Source organism: Schistocerca piceifrons, chromosome 5 (assembly GCF_021461385.2).
Source record: "Schistocerca piceifrons isolate TAMUIC-IGC-003096 chromosome 5, iqSchPice1.1, whole genome shotgun sequence".
NCBI classification, from domain to species: Eukaryota; Metazoa; Arthropoda; class Insecta; order Orthoptera; family Acrididae; genus Schistocerca; species Schistocerca piceifrons.
Window position 1 is genome coordinate 517,263,947 of NC_060142.1, and position 21,641 is coordinate 517,285,587.

The window sequence follows — 21,641 nt, forward strand, 5'->3', positions numbered from 1 at the left end:
AATAAAAATAGGAGTGCGGGTAAGCTACTACAAACAGCACAGCGAACGCATTGTTGTGGCCAAGATAGACACGAAGCCTTCTTTAATGGTAAACCATTTACTCAGTTCTCCGTCTATTCGCACTTCAACCTTGGAACCAGCCAATGTTTCTAGAATAATTGAAATATATGTACGTGATACACCAAGCAGTAGAAGTTAAGTTCTGCACTGTCAATACTATCAAAGGCCTACTTGAATCCTACATAGAGGTTATGAACCTCAATATTATACTCATGTACCTTTTTAATATATTTGCCTCAGCACAGATATGTGATCTGATATTGACCTATTAGACCGAAATCCACACTGATATCCTCCCAGAATCTTTTCCCCACATGGAACTAGCCTGTTGTTAATAATACTAGAGAGAAGCTTGTAGGTCACTTCCAGCAGGTTAATTCTTTCTTAATTTCTTCTCCCTTTCCTAGGAACTGATAGGACAACCCTAAAGGTCCGCTATTCTAGGATACTTTCCTGATTCTGCATGAACTTGATAACTTGGTCGATCCGCTTATGGAGACCAGTTTCCTCATTTCTCAACAGTTCTGCTGTTATTCCATCAGATCCTCGGGCTATGTAGTTTTTTAGACACTGCATTACCTTCTGTATCTCCTCCGATGTTGGTTCTTCTAACTCTGGATTAGTAGTGTAATAGAACGGATTGCCCTCCAGGATTCCCTTGAAGTATTCTCCCCATCTATCCAGAACATCATTTTTCTCTGTCTTCATTTCTAAGACTCCTTACCTCCTCCAGTACTTTATGTGCTGTTGTCAGAACGACATTTTCAGTAGAGTTAGATTCTTTGACTATATGGTCTTCGCCCTACTTTGTTTAACTCCTGTCTCTATCTGTGCTGATATTCTTGAACAATAGACCAATCTTTCAATTGTTCTGTATTCTATTTCATTAGACATTATTTTCTTTGGCTGTCAGAGCAAGTTTCTGCCTCATTTTGGCTCATACTAGATGATGGTCAGATCCTGAATTAGCTACTCAAAAAATGTGGACCTTTACCATAGTATATGCACACCTCTCCGATACCAGTATATGGTTTGTTTGGTATGCTTCATTTCTTCCCGTATTTTTGCAGGTTTCTTTGCATATATTTTTCCTTGGAAAATAGTTACTTACTACATTTAATTTTTTCGCAGGAGGAAACTTGGCAACACTCATATCGTTTTTTACTGATTTCATCGTGCAGACTTTGCTACCAAACAAGCTTCTGAAAGCATCTTCTTTGCTTAGTTTGGCAGTATAGTCACCAAGGACTATTTTGGAGTCAAATCTAGGTATTCTATGACATACGTTCTTGCAGATCCTCGAAACCATCTGCACTGTCCTCATCTGATTCTTCTGTTGGTGCATATATGTTCACCAAGGTCACATTGTGATATTGGCCTTTTGATACGCAGAATACATATTCTTTCGTGGTATTGACCGAAACCAATGACAGACCTACGCGTATCTCTGGAGACTATAAACCCAATTCGATGCTCCGCTTGTCTTTCACCTTTTCCTGAACAATATCGGGAGAATCTATGCTTATGAATCTCACCCTTCCGTTTCACCTGATTTCCTACAGGACAACAACTCCCCTTCCATACTTCAGCGTCTCTTCCGCAATACTGTTCATAACTCCTGCCTGCAGCAGTGTACGCACGTTCCATGTTCCATAATTAAGCACCGGTATAACCATAGTACTGGTCCTTGGCGCGTTTCGTCTTAGTAAGGGCATCCCGAAATTCCTTGTCAAATTATTCGCGACGATAGGCTTTTTACTAGGCAGGGTATCTACCGCCGACATAGACCCCAGATTCGTCAGAGCTCACACTCACCCCTGCTCTCGACATAAGGTGTCTTGGACAACGCCGTATCCCCTGGAGAGGGGTGATAATTCATATCTTTCAAATGTAACTCATAGTAAGTAGATTCTGCGACACACGCTATGACTCAACTTTCCGTCGGCTTTCATTTGTCCACAGTCTTCAAGACGGGTAATGTGCTGCTGTCTTCCTCTATTCCCATCGTAAACTGAACATTCTGATGGAGTAAATTTGTACGTTGAAAATGTGTGTATAATATCTCAGTTCCTGGAGACCATACCACGAATGTGTCATCCACGTATTGCACAAAGCAAGGTGGTTTTTAAGCGGCCGATTCTAGTGCTCTATCCCTCTCCCTCCCCCCCCCCCTCTCTCTCTCTCTCTCTCTCTAAATTCTACCATAACACTACTGGTCATTAATCATTCTCGAAAACAACATCTGATGTCAGACAGTCGAACGCGTAATCACAGAAACATTCACCACCATTTGAAGGGCATTGTGTTATTCATAAAGACGTTAGACTCCAGCAGATTTTGACTATTATCATTTTGTTTTGTTTTCAGACTTCGCTTTTAAGAGGTGACTTTAGCAAAGCCTATTAGTCAATTCTGTTGCTTTCAGAATTTTAAAGCTATCTAGACATGACCACATAGCTGTGCATGGTACTGCAATGTGCTTTTCAAACATTGGTCGACAAAAACCTAAATTAGAAACTCTGGTTCCGTTCTTCCGCTGCTGATTTCGCGAAACTGGAACATTAACCTCGACGCCATGCTACCAGAGACGAGTAGGCTGTGTACCAGTGCCTGGTTCCAACCACTCCCATTCCGACCGCATACTTAACAAAACAAACAAAAGTCATTACGGAAGAGTCATCCACACATACTCAGATGCATGCATCTGCACAGAAACTCACTCACACACTGACACGTAAAGCTCTATAGTAATTAACGAATTTTCGTGAACTACTAAATAAATTCAATGGTGTATACCGAACACCACTGCTAATGAGAGCGTGTGCGAGCAATTAGCAAAGTAAAGAGTCTGTCGGAAGGCATCACTGAGGAAGGCTTTCAGCATGGCGCTTCGTGTCTCGGTAATTATCCGTGTAAATTGGCATCAATTTCGGTATTAGATTGAACCTAATACTGGTCTTGGGATGGAATGTTGCAGTCCTTTTCCTTTCGACAGCGAATCGAAAGGCAGATCAAGACTGTAATAATAAAATGTTCGGGGATTGCCCGTATTGGCTCTCGCAGCAGATCATTAGCCGGTTCCAAAACGACAGAAGGTGGTTGAAACAGCTACTAATGTTAAAGTCAGATAACATTCCACAGTCATTAATTTCAGCTCTAAATGTGCTCAGTTAATATATAATGTTGTATCACTGTCCAGTACCTATTCTAGTTAACAGACACTGAGTTATTTGCAACTTTTCTTTTTAGTTCACTTGTTTAGTACACATAATATACTAAAGCAATGATCACGCAGTTTAGGTATGTTGGGCCAACTTATGTCTGTTCCGATCCACAACGTGCAAAGAAACTTCATGTAGCTACTCACGTAACAGTATTTGGTTTCGTCGTCCAGCTGTTTGGTTTCTTTCTTTGTTTTTTCTTCTCATTTAATCAGGAAGTAGTTTCTACCTCATGTACTGCACGAATATGATTGAGGTGAGCGATTACACGAAAACGTGTGTGAAATACTATCTTGTTCTAGCAGTCTTAGCTATAAGTTTGTGGTTTTGAGCTGTGTAATTGAGCTTGGTGCGATTTTTGAAGCGTTAGATGGAAATAACATTTCGTTAAAGCATTTATTATGGGATATTAGTCCAAGGTGTGTGTTTAAACTGTAGTGCAAGGGTGCTGCGGAGGCTATTGGGTAGCTATACAACGACAGACCTTCAAATTCAGAGTGTTCCACCCTTTACTTTGAGATCATGCTCACGGAGCGCATTAATGAATATACCTTTACCAATCAATAGGCAACAACTTAAAAGGCTACTGGAGTTTAGACTCGTGTAAGAGTGTGAATAAGAGTGCAGGTTAGTAAACTTAGCCTGATGACTAAGAGCATGAACCAACACACAGTGACGAGTACTTTCATTTCATCATAAGTAAACATGCCACTAAAATTTGCATTTTCAGTCCACCCATTCCTTCATGGGTGAAAGAAAGTGCATACATTCTTGGTATACTGTACACGTAAGATTGTAAACAGCATGCCATCCTCCGACAGAAACATCTGTGAATATACCTTTATGGTCTGCATTCATTCTGTTAAGCTTTTCTTGCCGTTTAACATCAAATAACAATATAAACTCAGACTCAGACTAGTCAATGACAATTCCAAAATTTTAAATTGTTGACGTCATTTAATACTAAACAAAATTATTCATTATAACAGTCATAAAGAAATACACCGCTAACCAAAATTAAAGCAACAAACCGAAACTTTGCTAGGTTGCGTTTATTTTGCCACAAAACAGTGTAATCACGTGTAGCAAAGTAGAAACAATGTAAATAACACAGAACGCAAAGAACTGCAACATGCATAACGGTAGATAAAACTGTTCTTGGTTTTTTTTTCCAACGTAACGGATTTACACACACAGTCCGACAATAGGTTAATGCCCTCAGTATGGGATGAGACCACCTCTGGCAGCAATAAGGGCCTGAATAATTACGGGGCATGCTGTTAATGATGTTGTCAGTCTCATGTTGAGGCAATAACGGCCTTCCTTCCTGCAGAGCTTTTTGCAGTCTTGGAGAGTCGTCGGTGGATGCTGACGTGGTGCAAGTCTCTCTAGTGCGTCCAGACATGCTCTATGGGATTCAAACCGGATGAGTGAGCAGGCGACGCCATGCGTGCAATATCTTCCGTTTTCATGAAAACGTCAACCCCACGTGCTCTGAGGTCGAGCGTTGTCGTCCAGCAATACGGAGTCTGGGCCCACAGCACCTCGAAACAACCGCACATAGGGTTCCAAGATCTCGTCACGACACCTGACAGGGATTATCCTCGATATTAGTCTCTTTTGGAAATGGTTGGGTCAGGAAACCGTACTCCATGTTCCCTCCAAATCTGAATGCGTCGAGAATCACTATCCAGACCAAATCGGGAAAAAAGCAATGGTCAACTGTTCGGCCGTCCAAGGGGGATGTTGACGGCTCCGCTTTAGATGTTCACCTCTTTGGAGACGCGTCAGAGGTACACATACTGCAGATTTACAGCAATAAGTCCCACTCAGCGGAAACCTTCTGTACACCACTTGCCTCGGTACAACACGTCCAGTGAATGCTGCGGGGTCAGATGCCAATTGCCGTGCAGTATTAAGGCGGTATCGTCGTGCTCTTACAGCCAAATAACGGATCTCTATTCGTGATGTTGCACGTAGTCGGTCCCGCACCTTTCTTGGGCACACAGTTTCGATTTCTATAAACTGTCGTCCCATCCGAAAAAGAACAGAGCGATTAGAGCCTCGTTTGTGAATCCACTGTGGCACACAGGACCGTCTGTGACTGAATACACAGCGACTGTGGCTGTGGAACTACCTGGCCATCACTACCCGTTTGATAAGTGCGCTGATGTCATTGCTGGCGTGATTGTTCAAAAATGGTTCAAATGGCTCTGAGCACTATGGGACTATACATCTTAGGTCATCAGTCCCCTAGAACTTAGAACTACTTAAGCCTAACTAACCTAAGGACATCACACACATCCATGCCCGAGGCAGGATTCTAACCTGCTACCGTAGCGGTCGCGCGGTTCCAGACTGAATCGCGTAGAACCGCTCGGCCACTTAGGCCGGCTTGATTGTCCGTTGACCAGAATTCCATCTTCGGTGCAGGACACGATCGTACGGATATCTGTTGACACTTTATAAGATTATATCGTGAATTAGATACAGGACGGGGATGATTTGTTGGTTTAATATTGGACACCAGCGGATTTGAAATATGTAATTACTTTTCTCATTGTTTGTCGTCTCTTAACATTTCAACGATAGCACCCCCCATGAACCATGGACCTTGACGTTGGTGGGGAGGCTTGCGTGCCTCAGCGATAGAGATAGCCGTACCGTAGGTGCAACCACAACGGAGGGGTATCTGTTGAGAGGCCAGACAAACGTGTGGTTCCTGAAGAGGGGCAGTAGCCTTTTCAGTAGTTGCAAGGGCAACAGTCTGGATGATTGACTGATCTGGCCTTGTAACAATAACCAAAACGGCCTTGCTGCGCTGGTACTGCGAACGGCTGACAGCAAGGGGAACTACGGCCGTAATTTTTCCCGAGGGCATGCAGCTTTACTGTATGATTAAATGATGATGGCGTCCTCTTGGGTAAAATATTCCGGAGGTAAAATAGTCCCCTATTCGGATCTCCGGGCGGGGACTACTCAAGTGGACGTGTTATCAGGAGAAAGAAAACTGGCGTTCTACGGATTGGAGCGTGGAATGTCAGATCACTTAATCGGGCAGGTAGGTTAGAAAATGTAAAAAGGTAAATGGATAGGTTAAAGTTAGATATAGTGGGAATTAGTGAAGTTCGGTGGCAGAAGGAACAAGACTTCTGGTCAGGTGACTACAGAGTTATAAACACAAAATCAAATTGGGGTAATGCAGGAGTAGGTTTAATAATGAATAGGAAAATAGGAATGCGGGTAAGCTACTACAAACAGCATAGTGAAGGACATCACACACATCCATGCCCAAGGCAGGATTATAATCTGCTACCGTAGCGGTCGCGCGGATCCAGACTGAAGCGGGTAGAACCGCTCGGCCACTTAGGCCGGCTTGATTGTCCGTTGACCAGAATTCCATCTTCGGTGCAGGACACAATCGTACGGATATCTGTTAAAAATTTAAAAGATTATATCGTGAATTAGATACAAGACGGGGATGGTTTGTTGGTTTAATATTGGACACCAGCGGATTTGCAATACGTAATTACTTTTCTTATTGTTTATCGTCTCTTAACATTTCAACGATAGCAATCATAAATGTTCTTTCTCTATATGTAATAGCAGCCTGTATGAATTAACGTCGCGCACATACTACCACAGCCATGCAACAGATACTATACAAGCTGCCCCGCTGTTCCATTGTAAGTTTGGTTAATTGCTTCTTTTTCTCCATCTATTGGAAGCGAGGGTCCTGGGCCCACTGCAGGAAAATGGTGAATATGGACAATTTTATTTCCTCATAGCTTCAGATTTGCGGTTGTATGCTTGAAAAATTCATTCTTTTCCCCCTGATTAACACAGAACAATATTGCGTTTTTAGCAGCCTACAGTGTTGTAATAAAAGAGTAAATAAAGCAACTGCTGTAAGGAAAGAAAAGTCCCTATTACAAAATTTTAGATAGATTTGTTTGAACTCCACATAAAGCATATTGCCCTTAATAAAGATCTGAAAATATCCACATAACGAATCGAGTGAGGCTATCATCTAGGAAATTACGTGTACTGAAGGAGGAGATAAAATATCAGCCAGTACCCGTGGTCTAGGGGTAGCGTCTTTGACTCATAGTCAAAACGTCTTCGGTCCCAGGTTCGATCCGCGCCACTGCCTAAATTTTGATAAATAATCAGCATTGGCGGCTGAAGACTTCCGGCAAAAGAAGTCAGCCTCATTCTGCCAACGGCCTAGTCAAAGAGGGCGGAGGAGCGGATAGAGGTTCAGGGCACTCTCTTGTCCTAGGGGTGGGAAATTGCCCTTAAAGGCGGAAGAATCAGCAATGATCAACGACATGAGGATGCAGAAGGCAATGGAAACCACTGCATTAAAGACACGTAACGTATACCCACAGGACATGTGGCCTGTAATTGAAGAAGTGTCATGATGATCTCTCCATTGGCAAAAGATTCCGAAATAGTCCCCCATTCGGATCTCCGGGAGGGGACTGCCAAGGGGGAGGTTACCATGAGAAAAAGATTGAATAATCTACGAAAGGATAACGTTCTACGAGTCGGGGCGTGGAATGTCAGAAGCTTGAACGTGGTAGGGAAACTAGAAAATCTGAAAAGGGAAATGCAAAGGCTCAATCTAGATGTAGTAGGGGTCAGTGAAGTGAAGTGGAAGGAAGACTAGGATTTCTGGTCAGATGAGTATCGGGTAATATCAACAGCAGCAGAAGATGGTATAACAGATGTAGGATTCGTTATGAATAGGAAGGTAGGGCAGATGGTGTGTTACTGTGAACAGTTCAGTGACCGGGTTGTTCTAATCAGAATCGACAGCAGACCAACACCGACAACGATAGTTCAGGTATACATGCCGACGTCGCAAGTTGAAGATGAACAGATCGAGAAAGTGTATGAGGATACAGCAATAAGGAATAGCGCAGTAGGCAGTACAGTTGAAGAGGAATGGACATCTCTAAAAAGGGCCATCACAGAATTTGGGAAGGAAAACATAGGTACAAAGACGATAGCTGCGAAGAAACCATGGGTAATAGAAGAAATACTTCAGTTGATTGATGAAAGGAGGCAGTAGAAACATGTTCCGGGAAAATCAGGAATACAGTAATCAAGTCACTGAGGGATGAAATAAATAGGAAGTGCAGGGAAGCTAAGACGAAATGGCTGCAGGAAAAATGTGAAGACATCGAAAAAGATATGATTGTCGGAAGAACAGACTCAGCATACAGGAAAGTCAAAACAACCTTTGGTGACATTAAAAGCAACGGTGGTGACATAAAGAGTGCAACGGGAATTCCACTGTTAAATGCAGAGGAGAGAGCAGATAGGTGGAAAGAATACATTGAAAGCCCCTATGAGGGTGAAGATTTGTCCGATGTGATAGAAGAGGAGACAGGAGTCGATTTAGAAGAGATAGGGGATCCAGTATTAGAATCGGAATTTAAAAGAGCTTTGCAGGAATTGCGGTCAAATAAGGTAGCAGGGATAGATAAAATTCCATCAGAATTTCTAAAATCATTGGGGGAAGTGGCAACAAAACGACTATTCACGTTGGTGTGTAGAATATATGAGTCTGGCGATATACCATCTGACTTTCGGAAAAGCACCATCCACACAATTCCGAAGACAGCAAGAGCTGACAAGTGCGAGAATTATCGCACAATCAGCATAACAGCTCATGCATCGAAGCTGCTTACAAGAATAATATACAGAAGAATGGAAAAGAAAATTGAGAATGCGCTAGGTGACGATCAGTTTGGCTTTAGGAAAAGTAAAGGGACGAGAGAGGCAATTCTGACGTTACGGCTAGTAATGGAAGCAAGGCTAAAGAAAAATCAAGACACTTTCATAGGATTTGTCGACCTGGAAAAAGCGTTCGACAATATAAAATGGTGCAAGCTGTTCGAGATTCTGAAAAAAGTAGGGGTAAGCTATAGGGAGAGACGGGTCATATACAATATGTACAAATCGTTAGGTGTAGGGAGTGCCTATATTGTTGGCGACACCCCAAATCCCGACCAGTGTTCGGTTTTTACTGCGGAGCTTTACGCTGTTCTCCAGGCTGTCCACTACATCCGCCGCCATCAGCGGATACAGTACGTTATCTGCTCAGATTCTCTCAGCTCTCTCCTCAGTCTCCAAGCTCTTTATCCTGTGCACTCTCTGGTCCACCGGATTCAGGACTGTTTGCGCTTGCTCCACCTGGGGGCGTCTCGGTGGCGTTCCTCTGGCTCCCGGGACACGTTGGTATCTGTGGAAATGAGGCGGCCGATATTGCAGCCCAGGCTGCAGTCTCTCTTCTTCGGCCAGCTATTCAATCGATTCCCTTCGCCGATCTACGGAGCGTTTTATGTCGTCGTGTTCATTTATGGCACGCGCATTGGTCGACACTTCCCCATAATAAATTGCGGGACGTGAAAGCTCTTCCTTGTGCTTGGACCTCTTCCTCCCGAACGCGTCGTCGGGAGGAGGTAATTTTAACTAGACTCAGGATAAGGCACTGTCCTTTTAGCCATCGACATCTTTTAACCGGCGATCCTCCCCCACTCTGTCCCAACTGCTCTCAGCTGTGGATGGTAAGACACCTTTTAATTGAGTGCCCCTATTTTAATCCGTTACACTCCCGTCTACAGCTATCACCTGATATATCGTCGATTTTAGCAGATGACACGCGCTCAGCCGACCGCGTTCTCAAGTTTACTAGTGCCAGTGAAATGACGTCAGTCATTTGAAGCTTTTTTTGGGGACAACAAACCCCTTTCTGTAGTTGATTTTTAAGCCTTCCTTCTGCTTTTAGTTTCTCCAATTTTATGACTTTCGTTCCCGTTGCTGCTGGTTTTCAATTTCGGTTTTTTACTGTTTCCTAAGTCACGGACCGGGCGCTAATGACCATAGCAGTTTTGCGTCCTAAAACCAAAACAAAACAAAAACAATATGTACAACAACCAAGAGGGAATAATAAGAGTGGACGATCAAGAACGAAGTGCTCGTATTAAGAAGGGTGTAAGACAAGGCTGTAGCCTTTCGCCCCTACTCTTCAATCTGTACATCGAGGAAGCAATGATGGAAATAAAAGAAAGGTTCAGGAGTGGAATTAAAATACAAGGTGAAAGGATATCAATGATACGATTCGCTGATGACATTGCTATCCTGAGTGAAAGTGAAGAAGAATTAATGGTCTGCTGAACGGAATGAACAGTCTAATGAGCACACAGTATGGTTTGAGAGTAAATCGGAGAAAGACGAAGGTAATGAGAAGTAGTAGAAATGAGAACAGCGAGAAACTTAACATCAGGATTGATGGTCACGAAGTCAATGAAGTTAAGGAATTCTGCTACCTAGGCAGTAAAATAACCAATGATGGACGGAGCAAGGAGGACATCAAAAGCAGACTCGCTATGGCAAAAAAGGCATTTCTGGCCAAGAGAAGTCTACTAATATCAAATACCGGCCTTAATTTGAAGAAGAAATTTCTGAGGATGTACGTCTGGAGTACAGCATTGTATGGTAGTGAAACATGGACTGTGGGAAAACCGGAACAGAAGAGAATCGAAGCATTTGAGATGTGGTGCTATAGACGAATGTTGAAAATTAGGTGGACTGATAAGGTAAGGAAGGGGGAGGTTCTACGCAGAATCGGAGAGGAAAGGAACATGTGGAAAACACTGATAACGAGAGGGGACAGGATGATAGGACATCTGCTAAGACTTGAGGGAATGACTTCCATGGTACTAGAGGGAGCTGTAGAGGGCAAAAACTGTAGAGGAAGACAGAGATTGTCAAGCAAATAATTGAGGACATAGGTTGCAAGTGCTACTCTGAGATGAAGATGTTAGCACAGGAAAGGACAAAAAAAAAAAAGCCTACTAATTTTCACACCTAGATTTAGATACTTCCTTGCCCAGCCGATTATAGTAATTAAGAGTCACGCGTTTCTTCACAAACTCAGAGAAATCAAGCAGTAGTTGCTTAGTACGGTGCTTCTGGAAGTCGTGTTAATATTAAACCATCGCCTTTCCCACGAGCTTTGTAACAGGTGTAGAGTGTTTGATAGCATCAAGAGTTGTTTCAATCTGAATGTCTTAGAAGTATGTTACGAAAGAACCAGTCACCGAAGGACGATAGAGAATTTAAACACGTTAATGCGCAAGTGAAATCGTCAAAAAATGTTTGTAAAGTGATGAATCCTTCGAGGGCTCGACTATCCGACTTTAAGAAAACACTCAGTACCTATGTCAGATCGAAAAAGTTATTACGCTTTAAAGTGTGTTTTAACCCGGCATGCCTCTATAGTAGAAATATTTGGTTTATGACAGACCTCAGAAAGACAATGCAGTGAGCAATGCCTAGTAAATGATATGTGGTACAGGTGCAACAGAGAAAGTAAACGGTTATTATTATTATTGAAGGCTACTTTAAAAATTCATTTCGACACGCTGTAAACGTACCTCACACTCTTACACTGGCACTTACTATAGTAACTGTAATTCATATCCTGTTAATACTATTTGTGATATATTTTTGGCTCGGACAATGACTAAGCTAACCTGATGAAGTACAAATTTGGCTGACACACGATTTGTTAATGAAGTGTGCATCATCATTTTACACATAACATATATAATTGTACATCGTGACTGCTGCTGTGTGCAATCCTTGAACTCCAAAGTTATTAAAGTAGAGATCAATTATATTTACATCCTCTACAACAATCATTATATGTAAGGCTAACACAAAAATGTTTCTGCACAGTTTAAATGTGCCACCTCCTCTCGCTCTTGCACCTCCTGTGGAGTCTACAATGCATTTCCTCTTTCTATTGTTTCCTGATCTACACTGGAATTAAAAATTTTGATAGACATTTAATCCAGAACAATGTTTGGATTCAAATGTAAGAAAAAATCAAATTTCAAAAATGAAGCATGGTTACTGAGTACCCATTAATCAAAGATTTCGTTAATTATTAAGTATAGCAGCATTCAACAAGCAACAACTGTAATTTAGTACCAGTCTGTTAACTATTCACGTATAAAATGTCACGACTGTGTATGTGTCTTTATAACTGCACAAAAATGTTATGTACAGGTATTAAACATTGATTTATATACCACTATAACATGTATAAGAAAAATGTAACAACTTAGTGAAGCAAAATGCTACACCGTCCATTTAAAAAAGACTGAAATACTGTACAACTTGCATCAAAACAACCGTTATTTTGTATCCAAATAAAGTGAACACACAGCATACAATTACAGTACGTATTGTTTCATGGCTTGACTCTTGAGTGCACGTCTGCACATGAGTCTGTCCATAAAATAAGTTTAGATGCCCAATAATTACAAAAACTGTGCGCTGAATGTATATATTACAATTCAATTATTTTTAATAACAGTAATATATATATATATATATATATATATATATATATATATATATCCTTTATTGCGTGTGTGATGGTGTGTGTGTGTGTGTGTGTGTGTGTGTGTGTGTGTGTAAAAAGGTTAGGTGCAATGAAATGAAACGTGTGTGAACTGAATTAATACCATGTCTCAACATCTGCATAAGACAGTAAAAACCTCAGCCACTGTGGTGTTGACACACTTTCTTAATTACAGACGTAAAAGAAATTGATAAAATGTAAATGTAGGAAATGCAAATATGTCACACACATACGTGTAATATATTCAACTTCAGTATTGTATGACCACAAAACAATTTCAGTAGTAAGCAGTTTATGTCAATATACAATTTGCTGTCCCAAGAGAGTATCATGGAATCACATGGCTACAATTTAATGATTGAAAACTGTCAAATGCAAAAAACTCTGGTTTGGTGCACAGTTTACATTCTACTTATTCAATAATATTTCTTGTTTACATAGCTTTATTTTATCCTGTCATGAATACCTGACATGTTGCTTAGCAACTCTATGAGATTTCATGATCATCTAGTTGAGCAGTATTAAAACTATTTGTTTTCACCACAGAATATAGAGTAAGTCAGGGTGATATGGTGAACCGGGTGAAATGGTGAACTGCTTTAATTTTTTACTGGTTAAACAGATGTCTTTGTATGTCTGCATGCCAACAGTCTCTGATCATCTGTGCAGTGGGCACGTGTTGAAAACCAGCTCCGTTTTAAAAACCGTAAGTACTTTGTACAAAACTGTTTCCGATGCTAAATAATTTTTATATGCTGCATGCATTTGTAGATGTTACTTCAGGTAGCGAAGTCTGGGGGGTATTTTTTGATATATTCTGCCCTCTTATACTGCTTATGTACTACATAACCTAGAAATCGTTGCGTCTAGTACTTTGAACTTCTTGCCGTGCTATTCACTATTTCACCCATAGCAAATGGGAGAAATGGTGAACTCGGGCAGGGGTGATACGATGAAGGACTTTTCTTATGTGTAAAGTATAAAGCTTTTATTTAGGTACATCCCAACCATGGTTTTGACAAGTCATGAAATGTTAGCGTATCCTATCCCATTTGAGAACTATATTATGTTTTATCCGACGTCTCAATACAATCGTTAATTTAAAAATTAGTTTTTATATATTTTTTGCGAGTGCAGTTTGGTTTGTCAGTGATTAAAAAAGTAAATGTTCTAACTACCGCCATTGTTCCGGGCAAAGATGCCTACATTTTACAAAAGACAAAAATGATCCAGCCGTGCTGATTGGACAGAGGAGCAACTTAACGATGCCGTAAAAGCGGTGCAAAATGGAATGAGCTTCAATAAAGCCTCAAAGGAGTTTCACGTTCCATGGTCAACGCTGAAGAGACGATTAGCAAACTGGTGCTTTACGAAAAAACCTTTGGGTGACCCGCCTGTACTAACACAAGAATGTGAGAAAAAATTGGTCAGACATATCATTAAATTACAAAACTTCGGATTTGCACCGACGAGGACAGAAGTACGTACTCTGGCATATAAACTAGCTGAGAAATACACTCCTGGAAATTGAAATAAGAACACCGTGAATTCATTGTCCCAGGAAGGAGAAACTTTATTGACACATTCCTGGGGTCAGATACATCACATGATCACACTGACAGAACCACAGGCACATAGACACAGGCAACAGAGCATGCACAATGTCGGCACTAGTACAGTGTATATCCACCTTTCGCAGCAATGCAGGCTGCTATTCTCCCATGGAGACGATCGTAGAGATGCTGGATGTAGTCCTGTGGAACGGCTTGCCATGCCATTTCCACCTGGCGCCTCAGTTGGACCAGCGTTCGTGCTGGACGTGCAGACCGCGTGAGACGACGCTTCATCCAGTCCCAAACATGCTCAATGGGGGACAGATCCGGAGATCTTGCTGGCCAGGGTAGTTGACTTACACCTTCTAGAGCACGTTGGGTGGCACGGGATACATGCGGACGTGCATTTTCCTGTTGGAACAGCAAGTTCCCTTGCCGGTCTAGGAATGGTAGAACGATGGGTTCGATGACGGTTTGGATGTACCGTGCACTATTCAGTGTCCCCTCGACGATCACCAGTGGTGTACGGCCAGTGTAGGAGATCGCTCCCCACACCATGATGCCGGGTGTTGGCCCTGTGTGCCTCGGTCGTATGCAGTCCTGATTGTGGCGCTCACCTGCACGGCGCCAAACACGCATACGACCATCATTGGCACCAAGGCAGAAGCGACTCTCATCGCTGAAGACGACACGTCTCCATTCGTCTCTCCATTCACGCCTGTCGCGACACCACTGGAGGCGGGCTGCACGATGTTGGGGCGTGAGCGGAAGACGGCCTAACGGTGTGCGAGACCGTAGCCCAGCTTCATGGAGATGGTTGCGAATGGTCCTCGCCGATACCCCAGGAGCAACAGTGTCCCTAATTTGCTGGGAAGTGGCGGTGCGGTCCCCTACGGCACTGCGTAGGATCCTACGGTCTTGGCGTGCATCCGTGCGTCGCTGCGGTCCGGTCCCAGGTCGACGGGCACGTGCACCTTCCGCCGACCACTGGCGACAACATCGATGTACTGTGGAGACCTCACGCCCCACGTGTTGAGCAATTCGGCGGTACGTCCACCCGGCCTCCCGCATGCCCACTATACGCCCTCGCTCAAAGTCCGTCAACTGCACATACGGTTCACGTCCACGCTGTCGCGGCATGCTACCAGTGTTAAAGACTGTGATGGAGCTCCGTATGCCACGGCAAACTGGCTGACACTGACGGCGGCGGTGCACAAATGCTGCGCAGCTAGCGCCATTCGACGGCCAACACCGCGGTTCCTGGTGTGTCCGCTGTGCCGTGCGTGTGATCATTGCTTGTACAGCCCTCTCGCAGTGTCCGGAGCAAGTATGGTGGGTCTGACACACCGGTGTCAATGTGTTCTTTTTTCCATTTCCAGGAGTGTATAATCAACATCACAAATTTAACCGAGAAAAGGAAATTGCTGGAATGGACAGGCTACCTTTATTCTTAAAATGAAATCCGGAACTCTCAATCCGCAAATCGGAAGAGTTTCACAAGCACGGTCAAGGGGTTTAAGTACGAAAACCTTTTCAGACTAGTTTTCATTGCTGTAGAACATCTTGGTAGAGCATAACCTCCTTGATAAGCCGGGAAATATATTCAACGTTGATGAGTCCGGACTTCAGCTGAATAATAGACTAGCTTACGTGTTGGCAGCAAAGGGGTCTAAGAGCGTTCCAGCGATAACATCCGGTGAAAAGGGTGAAATCATATCTGTAATCGCTTGCTGCAATGGAGAGGGCATGTTTTTATCCCCAGCTTGCGTTCTGAAGGGAAAAAATGAAAAGGCCGAGTACAAGGACGTTATGCCACCGGGTTCCACGATTTTCCACAAAACTCGGCGTACGTAACAACTGATTTTTTCTTCAGTGGCTAAGGAACCATCTTGCACCGAGGAAGCTTGGGGAACAGTCGTTTTGGATCGACATAGCTCTCATTGCAGTAGCGTGGATACATTAGAGTTTGCAGAAGATAGAAACATAATTTTGCTCTGTCTACCCAGTCACACCACACACTATCTGCAGCCGCTAGACAGAACACTTTTTAAATCTCTGAAATCCTATTATTACAATGCTTGCAATTCGTACATTAAAATGAATCCAAATCTAAAAATTTCCAGATTAGTGTTCGGAGGACTGCTTACAAAGGCATGGGTACAAGCAACTACGACAGAGAATGCAATATCGGGGTTCAGAAGCACAGGAATCATCCCGTTTAACCCTGATGTCATCCCCGAACACGTGTTTTTAACATCAGCTTCAGATCAACGTCAGGAAAACAACAAACCATATGAGAACAGACCTACTTCACCTCGACCAAGTTGTTCGCATTGGCATGAGTTACCGAATCCCTCGGAAGAAGCAACTGCAGACGTAGATAACGATCAGGGACTTGAACACATACAAGCCTCACCACAACTGGGCTGTTCGCAACGGGCGGAAAATCCACAGGAAAATATGGAGTCTTCATCAGAAGCAACAGATATGATCTCGACAGTGGCAACAGAAGAATCTCATATAATCCCTGGCAAACTCTTGGGACCATATTTCGCCGACTCCTATCCTAGATAAAATTGCATCTGCAAGGAAGAAGTCCAGAGTTTTAGCTGAGGTTTTGACTTCTCCAGAAAACATTGACAACCTGCGAAACAAAAAATGACAAAATGAGTCAGTGAAGAGTAGAGCAAATGCTAAAAAGAGGGCCAAAGGAAAACCCGTAACCAAAGGAAAAACCGTAACCAAAGAGACTACCAAAGGAATTATCAAAAAGAAACAGCCTAAGAAACGAAACGCGTTTACCACTGACACAGAATCCGACTCGTCGCTGGATATCCAATTGCAAGACGATGATGACGACGCGGACGATGAAGACTGTTGTTGTGTAGGGTGCGGTAAACTGTACGGTTGCACTAAAAAGGATGTGGATTGGACCAAATGTATTAGCTGCCAACGTTGGCTGCATGAAGACTGTTCAAAATATGAATCTAAGTGTGACGTATGTGGCGAAAAACAGGGTAAATAAGTTCACCATTTCACCCAAAGGGCATTCGCCATTTCACCCATATACATCGGTGAAATACTGAAATTGATAAAAATAAGTATTATTTTTCTTTTTTAATTTTTGTAGTGCCTTAAAGAGGGACTGTTAATGTGCTACTTATGTATTTTGTGAAAGGAGAGTGTTTTTATTTTGTTTAAATAAACAATTTCTTGTCTTCTACGAGGCCCAAATTTTTTGTTCACCATATTACCCTGATTTACCCAAATTGACTGAATTACACCTTCTGCGTCTTGGCGTTATGCCTTCTTCAAAGAACCTACAATAAAATAGGTATCAGTGAGAAACCTGTGATAACATCCAAAATAATAAGTACACCATGAGAAGAGAAAGAAACTTAGCACATACGCAAAAATATAACACAATAACTTTGGGTAACAAGAATCAGAATGAATCTGTCCAATGGTACTTCACATACGATAATTATGATATATTTTGGCATTACAAAAGCAATTCGCATTTTCTAAACACTATAGACTATTGACCAACCATTGTTCTTATATGCACATCAAAAATGTTCTTAAAGCTAATTGGAAGAAGTTCGGTTCACGTGTTCCGAACTTGATGGTACCGATGTGTAGTGATGTGCACATTATTAGTGAAGAGAGTATGTAAGAAAATTATTCAGCTGCAGATCATGCATAACATTAATACAGAAAATGAACAGTAATGAATTGTAGATGTAGATGATCAAAGGCAAAAAATGACTGTTTGTAAGATGAGCACATTTGCAATACGAGTTTCTTAATCATTCATAGAGAACATGTTGTTGATACATAGTTATTTTCTTGTTGTGTACTGTGATGTTTAAGGTAAAGGACTTTTATGAGTTTAAACCATATCTTACATGTGCAGACATGGCCTCATGATTTTGTGGGATGAGATGGTTTAGCTACAGAATATGTTTCTTACATATAAAATGCATTTTTACTTCAAAATAAAAGCAGCTGATGGTTCAAATATGTATTTTATACATTACTTAGCAGCTGTAGACAGTCACCTCCCAAAAATGTTTCATACGTAGCCCTTCAGATTTTCAGAATATTTAAATTCGTCTCACTCCCTGCCAATGAGCTTTTTCAATTATTTGCGAAATATATAGATCTTCTTTTATTTGAGTTTCTCACTTAGAGGAACTCGGTGTACATTCTGTTTCTGAACGCTAGTGTTGCATGTGGTATTTACTTTTTGAGACAATTTATGTTTGAGACAATTATCTGCAATTACATTCAAATATCTTCTAAATGTATTAATTCTTCTTTTCACCACTTTACTATTCAGACGAAAATGCGCTGAATTACTTACAGTTAGCATAATTTCAATCACTGCAGGATGCACCAAATTCCATCAGCAATGACAGTAATTTTATAGGTTTCTTACTACTATTTATCGCGAAATAATAATAAATCACTGTAAACATATTTCGCTTTCCTATGCATGACTTTGCAGTATAAAGTGTGGGTGACAGACTATGACACAGGTGGCAGAATCGCAATTTCGTCATTGCATTTAAAGTGTGATTATTTTATGGCTTACATTTCTGTACTGTGATAAAAGCGTAGGTCAAAATGCCCATTGCATGACACAAGGCTATAAATGTCGCTGCTTTACGCGTTTTCATGTAAAGTGAGACCTTTGTTATGACTATCCAGGTTCATGTACATCAAGGTTTTTTACTATTTCAGATACAATAGTTATGCCAAGTAAGCCTTCCATATCCAGATCACGTTATGTAAATTTTGTAGTCAGATCAGGTTAGTAGTTTCATAGGTTAAAAATTGTTCATAAGAGGGTATTTTGTATTCTGGGAACTTACTATTATAGGTATCCCATATTTCTAACCCTAATAGAAAGCTTACACCCTGCCAGAAACTAAAATTTATATAGTGCAGCATATAGGTTTCGTGCACAGCGTTATACCACATATACCTCGAGAAATCTTAGCAATTGATCTTTATAGCCCATTACTGCGGTCTAAACGGAACTTCACACTAATTATTATTGTTATGGACATCCACTCGACATTTCTGTGGCTCTATCCATTGAGACAAGCTAATAGCACAGTTAGGAACAAAACACTGGAAGATGAATTCTTCATAAATATCATCAACCTCGAATGGATGTTGCCAGTCAATGACTCACATTTCGTTCAAACTTTTCGACAGACTTCATGCACGAACTGGGAATTTGGTATATTCAGATGCCTTCTTATATCCCATTATGAAACCCATGAGGACATTTAATGTGTGAGTTGGAACGTCTACTCTTTCTACACTGTGGAAGAAGTGCAAGAAGTGGATTGCAAAACTAAATTAGGAATAGTTATGAATTGTTTGTGTCACGCCTGAACCAGATTACCACAATGTACTGCGTTCTTTGGGAAAAACCTATTGGACAGTATTTTCGATGAATGCTATAATTTTCCACACACGGATGGTCTAACACCACAGGATCGATATAGAATAACATAGAAGATAATGAAGGAAAAAGATGAAGGAATACATACATAATAAATTTTGAATGATTGACTTATAAAACAAGTGACCGTATCATCATTAAAACAAATACTAAACCTTCTAGAATGAATGATAAAATGAAATTCAATCACTATTACCAAATTAAAATCACGGAAGCTGCTTGTATTATTTTTTCTGGTGTTGGGACAGCAAAGTCTGGAAATTACTACGATCTTCAGCATGCAGAAAACTTTAAAATATAACATCATAAATCGTTACAGGATCATTTAGTAATCACGAAAGCGTTACGGAGATGATAGATAAACTCCAGTGGAAGACTCTGCAGGAGAGACGCTCACTAACTCGGTACGGGCTTTTGTTAAAGTTTCGAGAACATACTTTCACCGAAGAGTCAAGCAGTATATTGCTCCCTCCTAAGTATATCTCGCAAAGAGACCATGAGGATAAAATTAGAGAGATTAGAGCCCACACAGAAGCACACCGACAATCCTTCTTTCCGCGAACAATACGAGACTGGAATAGAGGTACTGAAGGTACCCTCCGCCACACACCGTCAGGTGGCTTGCGGAGTATGGATGTAGATGTAGATGTAGAAGGTTGGAACTCTTTGTGAATTAGTGAACAACAATTTTCTGCCAGTGAAAATGTAATTGTGACTAAAGATTTACAGACAATAATTTTTGTCAACCTAGGTTAGTGGACAGTAGATAGCTGCTGTGATGTAATGTTAAAGTAACAGTAGTACTTAACTGCAATGAGCTAGTGATAAATGTTACTGTGTATTTGGGTGCTATGTAAGCGCTTCCAGACAGTGTAATTCGTGACTTCGTGAGACGTTGCAGCAGTACACAATGGCAGTGTGTGTGGCGAGTGTTTTATGTTTCGCAAAGAATCATGGGAAGCTTATCAGCTATTGTCACTCGCCACGGATGTTAAATAAACGGGGGTCGCTCCCAAGACAGCGGTATGATGTTACCGTATTACCAGATATCGCAAAGTCCCACGCTCTCCACAACGCTTTCCTCTGACCCCAACAGCGTCGATGTCAGATCCAAGTGCTCCAAGAAATTGAGTAACTACGAACGGAAAACAGTTCAGCAGGTACGCATTGTGTTACCTGCAGAGCAGATAATGTGTTTACGGAGATACAATGTAGCTGATCGATTACCAGCATTCAGTGACGCTTTAAACGACTTTTTGGCCATATATACATTACAACTTCAGCGTTTCGGCGTTGCGCCATTTTTAAAGGATCTACAAACAAAGGCAAAAGATGACAAAAAAATTATAAAAGAAGTAATTTTACTTTTCCGTTCTTTTTAATTTAGCACTTGCTCGTTGTGATATCCACGACTGAGAGCTCATGTTGTCACTGCTTCTGTGAATAAGGCGATTTTTACGATAGTTATTCGCACATTGAAGACAATGGAAGTTAATTTATATCAGAGGATAAATGGGTACATAGGTCCCATGTATTGGGTACATAGGTTCCATGTAGACATCGCAGATGTTTTTGAAATATGTACATGAATTTGGGTGGTTCTAAGTGACGGTAACTAATGTGTCCATATTTTATAAGTTCAGCTATTATCTGTCTTTTTAGACACAGCCTACTACAATCTCAAGTCATTTTTTCTGTATAACATATTATAACACCGTAAGTAACAATAGAGTGTATTGTTTCAGTAACGATCTTCATATCTTTCTTACATTCACCTGACTTTACTGGTTTCTTCATTTGACGTTGTTTCCCTGTATCATAATGTAAGGTACATATTCTTTTCGTTCATATACTATACATATACAGGCATTCTCTTCTACCTC